Genomic DNA, 9,880 nt, shown 5'->3' with positions numbered 1-9,880 from the left:
CTCAGCTTAAATTTACGCCTCTGTCTACCACTGAGGTTTAGACAAAGTTGATCTCGCTAATCAGTGTGTGTGAGTGAGGTGGGGCTGACCTAGTGATGCTCACTCAGTACTAGACAGGTAGACTTGGCAGGAAAGTGGGGAAGAGCAGTCCATTTCCTTTCTTCATCATCCTTTATATTTTATTTACTAAATGGCCCAGTGAGAAGACAGACAGTGCTTCCTTCTAGATGACCAAATGTGTTCATGAGGATGTGTGAGACACCTGTTAGGAATTTGAGGCATGTAGGGACAGGAAACAGTGCAGATTAGAGTTACTGCTTTTATGTGATCTTATTTTCTGGAGACATTCAAGTTATACTCAGAATTCTAAGCTCTTATGGCTTTAGAATGTAACACTCTTAGGCTTTTAGAATTTTAGGTTCCCCGATATTCAGACTAGAATGTAGAATATTAGGTTACTAGAATCCGAGAATCCTAGAATTCTAGGCTATCATAGCTTGAAGGGGCCTGAGAATATATCTAATTTTGTTGCTTTCAGAAAGTCTGAGCTAACAAAGACCCATTGGAAGCTGCTGCAACTTCTGCTGAGTATTACAGCATCCAAGGCTGGAGGTGGGCACAGTGAGAGATGAGGGAGAGCAAACCAGCAGCACGTGATTACCATCCACAGTACACGTATCACCAGGAGCTCAGTTTAATGCTTCTCAGTGTAGTTAACGTTTAGATTAAAAGAGATACCCAGCCCACTGTTCTCACTTGATGTTGAGGAAACCTCAGAGAGGTATCTGGATAAGGAAAGTGACTAGTTTGAAACAATCAGTTAGTGACAGATCAGGTCTGGACACAGACCTGTGTTTTTTGACTTCCAGCCAGTTATTTCCCTTCCACTGGTCTGCCTTTCCTGGATGGAGGTCACTCATTTTATTCCTTTGACAACTTTATGGGAAGCAGTTAGTATATCACTGGGCTATTTACTAACTGTAAATACAAAGGATAATAAAGAAGAAATGGATTGCACGATGGGAGCTCTGAACAAAATTCGCCAGTTCATTCAGGGCAAGGCTGTGGGTTTTACCTTATTTTTCAGACTGTAAGACGCACCCCCCTTAATTTGGGAGGAATAACGGTTGCTAATGCTGCTGATGATGCTATTTACATTTACATTGGTGAAATATTGTGTTATTTATGTTATTAAATATTTTAGCACATTTTTTGCTTCAGAATTTTTTTCCCTATTTTCCTCCTCTAAAACCTAGGTGCATCTTATGGTCTGAAAAATACGGTATTCATCTGTGGCCCATTCTCCTTTTCTGTCACAGACCAACTCCTGTTTGGCTGAAACTGGACCGTGGTCATAAAGCAAGGCCTCAGTCTGGTCACAGACTAACCCTTGACCTTGGCAAAGGCCTGAGTTTTAACATCTGTAACAAAATAAGAAAAAATATAGGAGCTCCAGTGGTGCAATCAGTTAGTGCGCAGTGCTTATATAAGAAAAAATATTTACTGAGAAAATGAGAATACAGGTTGTGTTTTGTACTAATTAGAATACAGGGCATTTTCTCTACTGATCAGATTTTCTGGTATTGAGACAAGATAGGGGGTCTGGATTGTTCCCCAGGGAAGAGCCGCCTGCTTTTATGAGTAGGAGGTTTCTGAGAAGAAAGCTTTCCCACCAAACACATTCCCGAATTCTCTTCCCTTATGGATGAGAGGTGACTTATCTGGTATCTGATAAATAAATCTGGGCAGAGGTTCTGGGCATGTAGAGCTCAGCAAAACTATTTTCCTTATCTTGGGAGGTGTCTATCCACAGGAAGTGACCCTTTGCTGTTGCTCTTGGGTCTGGCCTTTGTAGGCTAGGGTGGTCCCTGGTCTTGTGTGCTCTGCCCAGTTGTGTAAGCCTGTCTAATTACAGGGATAATTTAATACTATTATATAAGTCAGGAAAAGCTAACTTTTGAACCAACAGCTCCCCTATTGCAGTGGCATTGTGTAGTAAAACTTGGTTGCTTGGTCATGATACTGACAAGCATGGGAAGGGTATTCTCTGTTCCATGTATTCATTCAGGATCCAATTCCTTCCACTGTGTGGCTTTCACATCTAGATCCATCCTTCTCAATCAGGATTGATTTTTTACCCCTTCTCTGCCCCACTAGGGAACATAAGGAAATGTCTGTAGTCATTTTAGTTGTCACATTGGCAAATGGGATTCTTTTGGCATCCAGTGGGTAGAGACCAGAGATGCTTCTAAATATTCTGCAAAGAATAGGACAGTCCCCACAACAAAGAATTATCTGGCCCCAAATTCCAATAGTGCTAAAGTTGAAAAATCCTGTTCTAGGAACTTCTTGGGGTAACCAATCAACAGATGAAGAGAGTGGGAACACAGGAGTACACATGGGAGGAGTTTATAGGTCTTTCTTGAAAGAGATGTACAATATTTTTGCCCATAGTTCATTGGCTATAACTAAATCACATGACCATACCTAACAGTGAACAATGCTGGGAAATGTAGTCCAGCTGATGGACACAAAGTAGAGTAAGCAGGTTCGCTGAGCAGTATCTGTCATAAGACTCATGTCTCACCCTGGCTGGTGTAGCTCAGTGGATTGAGCGCGGGCTGGGAACCAAAGCATCGCAGGTTCGACTCCCAGCCAGGTTACATTCCTGGGTTGCAGGCCATAACCCCCAGCAACCGCACATTGATGTCTGTCTGTCTGTCTCTCTCTCTCTGCCCCCCTCCCTCCCTCCTCTCTCTAAAAATAAATAAATAAAATCTTTAAAAAAAGTCACATTTAAAAAAAAAAAAGACTCATGTCTCCAACCCTAACCAATAAAGACGCCATTTTGACCTCTTTTTATATATTCTTTCATTTATTAAACCATTCAGATTGAATTAATCATGGATTCACATACTGACTAAGGCAAACTACTCTAACTCTCTGGTTCTTCATTTGCTAATCTACAACATAGAGGTAATAAAATTGACCTTACAGAGGTTTCGGTGAGTGTTTCTCCTGCTCTGTCTTTGCCTACATTCTGAGAAGTGACCCCTCCTTCTTTCACTCAGAAGAAAATTCTGAGTAACCCCATTTCAGAAAGTGAAATTTTATCCTCATCATAAGAGAGGAGAAAGAAGTTTGCAAGAAGTTTCAATATCCAGGGCAGGGTTCTGAGATATCTCTCAGTCACTCAGAAATTTCCTTTGAAAATGAAAATGATTTTAGAAAATGACACTTGACTGAGACATGGGGCACTTGACTTCTAGCTTCAGTCCTGCCCCTCTATCTGTGTAGCCCCTTGGACCCTTAAGGTCCTTGCTATGCAGTGGGCAATGTGACTTCCTTCCAGCTTTAAGGCACAATGTAAGGCACAATGTATCTGCGCCTTGTATTCTGCTCTCTAGTTTCCCCTCCCCCACTAAGCTCACCCTACTCTTGGCATTCATACCCACCTAAAGAATAGGATCTTGTTTATAAAGAGAGGTGTGTAGTTTAAGGACCACCTTCTCTCCTGGGCAACCCAGCTGACAGAAGGAAGTCCCCAGGAGGATGTCATAAATAAGCAGGCCCTTAGTCTCACATCCTCAGAATAAAGTTTCAGTAGTGATTGATGTGACCCACTTGGGCAAAATTGGGAACTCAGAAGAATACTCCCTGGCAGAATATGCTTCACATTAAGCATAAAGAGTTTCGAATTAACCCCAGCCTGCCCGGGAGCCAGGGTCTCAGATATCCCTGCAAGTCCTGCTTGAGAAACTCAAAGAAAAGGCAGAGAATTTCAGGTCAGGTGAGAAGTCAGTCTGCGGGCATGGAGAGTAAAGGATAGACTATAGATACAATTCAGAGAGAAAACCTTCTGGATTTTCCTATGGGACCCTTACAAGGGTTTCCCCCTCATTCCCCTTCTCTCAGAACATCCAGAACAGAACTCATTGCACAGTAGGCATCATTAAAACCTACTGGAATTGACATATACACATGATTTGAATGTTTAAATTGTTTTTGGTCAAGGCTGAACAATTGTGTGTTAAAAAGAGTAAATAGTGGGAAAATATGAGGCATAAGAGTTGTCTATTCTTCCTACTCAGCAATGCTGAAATGCTGAAAGGAGGAGCGAAAGAGGGAGGAAGAATGTGGGGGAAGTGCCTGAGACAAAACTCTGCTGACTTCAAGATCTGGCTGACCCAAGTCTTAATCCCCCCAAGAGAGACGTCATTAAAGACTTGTTGACTTAGCTCAATATGCAGCCTGAAGCTTTCTGGGCCCGAGACTGTATCTACCCACTCCCCATTTATAAGCCTCTTCCCCACCCCCGATGGCCTGGGCCAACAGCGAGGCTCCCCCCATCCAGCTTCTTTGCTGGACTGTGCTATCTGAACAAGAGATTGCCCTGCAGCTGCTAACAATTGGGATCGGATACTTCCTTCCCAGGTAAATAAACATCCCAGCCAAACCCAATCTTCACTGAAGCTTTGAAGCACCCCACCCCCAAATCATTACAAGAAGATAGGTCAGGAGAGAGAGGGAAATTTGTAATAATTATAGTGGGAAGTGCAATGTTCATAGAGAGGATACTCCCTCCGCTTGACTTCTCCCCTAACTTAATCTGAGTGAGAAAGGAGGTTCCAGGAAAGAGACCCCTAGAGATTGGGAGTGTCTACAGGAAGAGGGGGCTGGCAGTTCACTCATTGGTTAGATGCTTGCTGAGGTGCTGAATCTGCAGGCTCATCCCAGGCCTGCTATTAGAGCACACCAGAGCAGCAGAGAAAGTTCTAGAAACAGCTTGACCCCTTACCATTGGAATTTGAGGGTACACATGAGCCAGAGATTGAGACTTGCTTCTTTAAAAAATAGCTTTATTTTTAAATACTAAGGTGATGGTGGTGGGAAGTGACTGGTAATGGGTACAGGTTTCTTTCAGGGTGACAAAATTATTCTAAAATTAAGAGTATTAACGGACACACAACTTTGTGAATATACAATAAAAATATACACTTTAAATGAGTACATTTTCTATTTTGTGAATATCTCAGTAAAGCTGTTAAAAATACAATAAACTCAATAATTGCCATGTTAAAAATAGCTTTATTGAGAAATAATTGATTTACTGCCCATAAAGTGTAGAATTTCATAAGTGTTGACATATGTATATACTCATGAAACCATCACCACGATGAAGGTAGTGAATAGATCCATCACCCCCAGTTTTCCTTTGTAAACATTTGCCCCTTTGTAAATTACTCACCTCATCTCACCCCACACCTAGTCTCCCCAGGCAACCACTGATCTGATTTTTGTTACTATAGAATTAGTTTGCATTTGCTAGAGCTTTGCGTAAGTGGAATTATACAGTGTATTCTTTTTTGTCTTGCTTCTTTCACTTAGCATAAGCATGCTTTGAGATTCATCTGTGTTGCAGCATGTACCATTAGCTCATTCTTTTTTGTTGCTGAGCAGCATCCCATTGTATGTATATACAACAATTTATTTATCCACTTACCAGTTGATGGAACTTTGGGTTGTTTCCAGTTTTTGCAAATTACAAATAAAGCTGCTATGTTTACTCATGTCCAAGTCTTTTACAGACATAATGCTGTCATGTATCTTCAGTGCAGTGGTTAGATGGTATGGTAGCTGAACATTTTAAGAAGTTGCCAAACTATTTCTGAAGTGGTCCTACCATTTTACCTTCCCACCAGCAGTGTAAGAGACTTCCGCTTTCTCCACATCCTTTACCAGTACTTGGCATGCTCAGTCTTCATAGCCATGTTCAGAGATGTGTAGTGGTGTCACACTGGTTTTAAAATTACTAATGATGATCATGTTTTCTTGTGTTTACTGGGCATCCAAATAGCTTCTTTGGTGAAATATTTTCAAATACTTTATCTGTTTTTTATTGGGATACTTGTTTTCTTACTTTTTGTAAGTTCTTTGTAGATTTTAGATATAAGTCCTTTCAAATATATGCTCCATAAATATGCTTACCTGGTCTTTGGCTAGTCTTTTCCTTCTTTTAAGGGTGTCTTTTGAGATGCAGAAGTTTTAAATTTTTGAAAAGTCTAGCTTACCAACATTTTCTTTTATAGTTTGTACTTGGATGTTGAATCAAAAACAACTTTACCTATCCTCAGGTAACAAAGATTTTCTCCTGCATTTTCTTCTAAAATATTATAATTTTATGGCCTTCATTTAGGACCCACTTGTTAACCTTTTGTGTATGGTGTAAATTACAGATTGAATCTCCTATTTTTTTAAAGATTTTATTTATTTATTTTTTAGAGAGGGAAGAGAGGGAGAAAGAGAGAGAGAGAGAAACATCAATGTGTGGTTGCTGGGGGCTGTGGCCTGCAACCCAGGCATGTGCCCTGACTGGGAATCAAACCTGCGATGCTTTGGTTCGCAGCCCGCGCTCAATCCGCTGAGCTACACCAGCCAGGGCAAATCTCCTATTTTTTTTGACTTACACATAATCTAATTGTTCCAACAACATTTGTTGAAAAGAATGTTCTTTCTCCACTGAACTGATTTTATATCTTTGTCAAAAATCAGTTGTCTATCTATACACATGTGAATCTATTACTGGACTTTGTATTTGGTTCCATTGTTTTATTTGTCTATTTTGATTCCAGTGCCACACTTTTGATCATTGTAGCTTTGTAGTAAGTCCTGAAATCAGGTAGAGTTATCCTGCAACATTTCTTTTTCAAAGTCATTTTGGTTATGTAGGTCCTTTGAAGCTTTACACGAATTTTAGAATCAGTTTGTCAGTTTATGAAAGAAGTCTTGTGGGGTTTGATTGGGACTGCATGAATCAATTTTCTGACTTATGAACATGGTGTATCTCCACCTATTTGGATCATCTTTACTTTCTCTCAGTGGTACTTTGCAGTTTTCAATGTGTTTTATTATATATTTTGCCAGATTTATCTTGAATTATTTTGTATTTTTGATACTCTTGTAAAAGTGTTAGGAAATTCTTATTTTGGGTCATTTGTTGGTAACCTACAGAAATACAATTGATTTTTGTATATTGAACTCTATCCTGCAGTCTTGCTGAATGTACTTCTTAGTTCTAGTTAATTGTTTGTACATCCCATTAGATTGTATACATAGACACACATATTGCCTGGGAATAAGAACAATTTATTCCTTTTCAATTTAGATTCCTTTTATTCTTTTTCTTTAATGATTGTATTTATTAAAACATTTAATACAATGTTGAAAAAAGTGGTAAGAGCAGACATCCTTTTCTTATTTCTGATATCAGATGGACAATTTTTAAATTCTTATTATTTAATAAACTATTAGCTATAGATTTTTTTGTAGATAATTCCTTTCAGATTGAAGAAGTTCCCTTTTATCTCTAGTTCATTGAGAGTCTTTATCTGGATTGATTGAATTTTATAAGGATGTTGGATTTTGTTCAACACTTTTCAGCATCTATTAAGATGATCATATGGTCTTTATCTGTTGGTTTGTTAATATGGTGAATTGCATTGATTTAAAAAAATTAAATATGGCAAAAAAACATGACATAAAATTTAGCACTTTAACCATTATAAAGTATTAAGTCTACTCACATCATTGTGCAACAGATCTTCAGAATTTGCATTGATTTTTTAATGTCCTTGGAGAAATTCCACTTGACCATGTTGTATTACTTTTTTTATATATTGTTGGATTAGATGTGCTAAAATTTTGTTTAGAATTTTGCAGCTGTGTGTCTGAAAGGTGCTGGTTTACACTTTTCCAGCAATCGCATTCTCTGGTGTCAGGATCATGGCAGTGCTGGCAAGAAGTCAAGGGCTGGAAGGCATTTCCTTCCCTTTTGATTTTCTGGAAAAGTCTGCATAGAATTTGTATTGTTTCTCTTCTAAACATTTGGTAGAATACACTAGGAAAGCCATCTGACCCACAGTTTTTCTTGTGGACAGTTTTTAAGCCACAGATTCAATTTTTTAATTGACATAGAGCTATTAAGTTTATCTGTTTCTTCTTGACTAAGCTTTGGTACTTTGTATCATTTAAGGAATTAGTTCATTTCATCTGAGTCGTCAAATTTATAGGTGTACAGTTGCTCAAAATATTCTCTTATTGTCACCCTGATTGGTGTAGCTCGGTTGGTTGAGCATCATCCTGAAAAGCAAAAGGTCGCCAGTTGGACTTCTGGTCAGGGCACATGCCTGGGTTATGAGTTAGGTCCCCTGTTGAGGTGGTGCAAGAGGCAACTGATCAATGTTTCTCTCACACATCCATGCTTCTCTCCCTTTTTTCCTCCCTCTCTTCCTCTCTCTCTAAGAATAAGTAAATAAAATATTAAAATATATATTCTTTTAGTACCTTTTAAATATGTACCGAATGTGTGGTGATGTTGCTTCTTTTGTTCCTGATTTTATGTCTGGTGTCTTCTTTCTTTTCTCCTGATCAAGCTGGCCAGGAGAGTAATTAGTTTTGTTGATACTCTCAAACAACCAGCTTTTGGTTTCATTGATTTTTCTATTATGTTACTGTTTTCTATTTCATTGATTTCCACACTGAACTTTATTATTTTATTTATTCTTATTTTATGTTTAATTTGCTCTTATTATTTTTTCACTGCTGCATCTTCAAGTTAATCTTTTTTTCTACCATACTGAATCCTATCCAGAGTATTTTTTTTCTTCTAAGACACTGTAGCTTCATCTCTAGAAGTTCTGTTTGGGTCTTTTTGGCATCTTTCATGTGTCTACTTAACTTCTTAAATACATAGACTATAGTTATAACAATTATTTTGACATCCTAGTCTGCTCATTTTAATATAAGTCTCAGTTCTTAGACTATTATGATAGATTAATTATTTTTCTTATTGGGGACTGCGTTTTCGTGCTTCTTTGCAAGCATGACAATCTTTGATTAGATGCCAGGAATCATGAATTTTACCTTGTTGAATGGTGGATATTTTGTGTTCTATAAATCTTCTTGAGCTTTGTTCTGAGATATTGTTACTTGAAAACAATTTGATCTTTTTGGGTCTTGTTTTGTGATTTGTTTGGCATATCTGCAGCAGTCTAGGGCTAATTCCTACCACTGAGCAAAGCCTTTTTGAGTACTCTGTGTCTCTGTGTAAGACCCTGCAATTAGGGTTCCTTTCAGTCTGGCTCGGGAAAGATGCAATGCTTTCAGCCCTGGGTGAGTGTTGGACACTGTTCTCTAATCTTTTCAGATTATTTCCCCCTGGACTCCAGGGTTTCTTCACATGAATTCATCAACCAGTACTCTCTGAGTATGAGAGAGGGACCCTCTGCAGCTCCTTGGGGTGCTCTCTCTATACAGCTCCTCCTCTTTGCTGCTTGGTCCTGTGAACTCCACCCCCCTTGGCCTCCTGACTCTCAGCTTCATCTCCTCCACTCAGATTTTCCTTCCCTGCACCAAAGCCTGGAAATGGTCCCAAGACAGCAAGCTGGAGCAATCGTAAGGCTTACCTCACTTGTTTCTTGTCTCTCAGGGATCATTACCTTATGTTGTCAAGTGCCTTGAAAACTGTTGTTTTTTATATTTGGTCTGTTTTTTGTTTGTTTGTTTATTTTAGACAGGAGGGTAAATTCAATCACTGTATCTTTATCTTGGGCGAAAGTGGAAATCTCCCAGCATCTGCTTCTTACCACAGATTTCTGAGATCTAGGTTTGGCAGAGCATCTTACTGCTGAAGGAAAGCAGGTACTCTAGCAGAGTTTTTCTGGGAAGAAAGAAGGCTCTGCTCTGTGCCCACCTCACCAACTCCCTTCAGCCCTTGGGGAACACAGAGAGAAGACCTTCATGTGCCTCAGGGCTCCAGAAAAAATAAAAAGTGGAGGAGAAGGTGGGAGCTCTGATGGCTGTGAACCAAGTAAGATGACAG

This window comes from Phyllostomus hastatus, unplaced genomic scaffold, assembly GCF_019186645.2.
Source record: "Phyllostomus hastatus isolate PE091 unplaced genomic scaffold, TTU_PhHast_1.1 phas_contig_147, whole genome shotgun sequence".
Classification (NCBI taxonomy): Eukaryota; Metazoa; Chordata; class Mammalia; order Chiroptera; family Phyllostomidae; genus Phyllostomus; species Phyllostomus hastatus.
Note: the sequence above shows the minus strand (reverse complement) of the source record.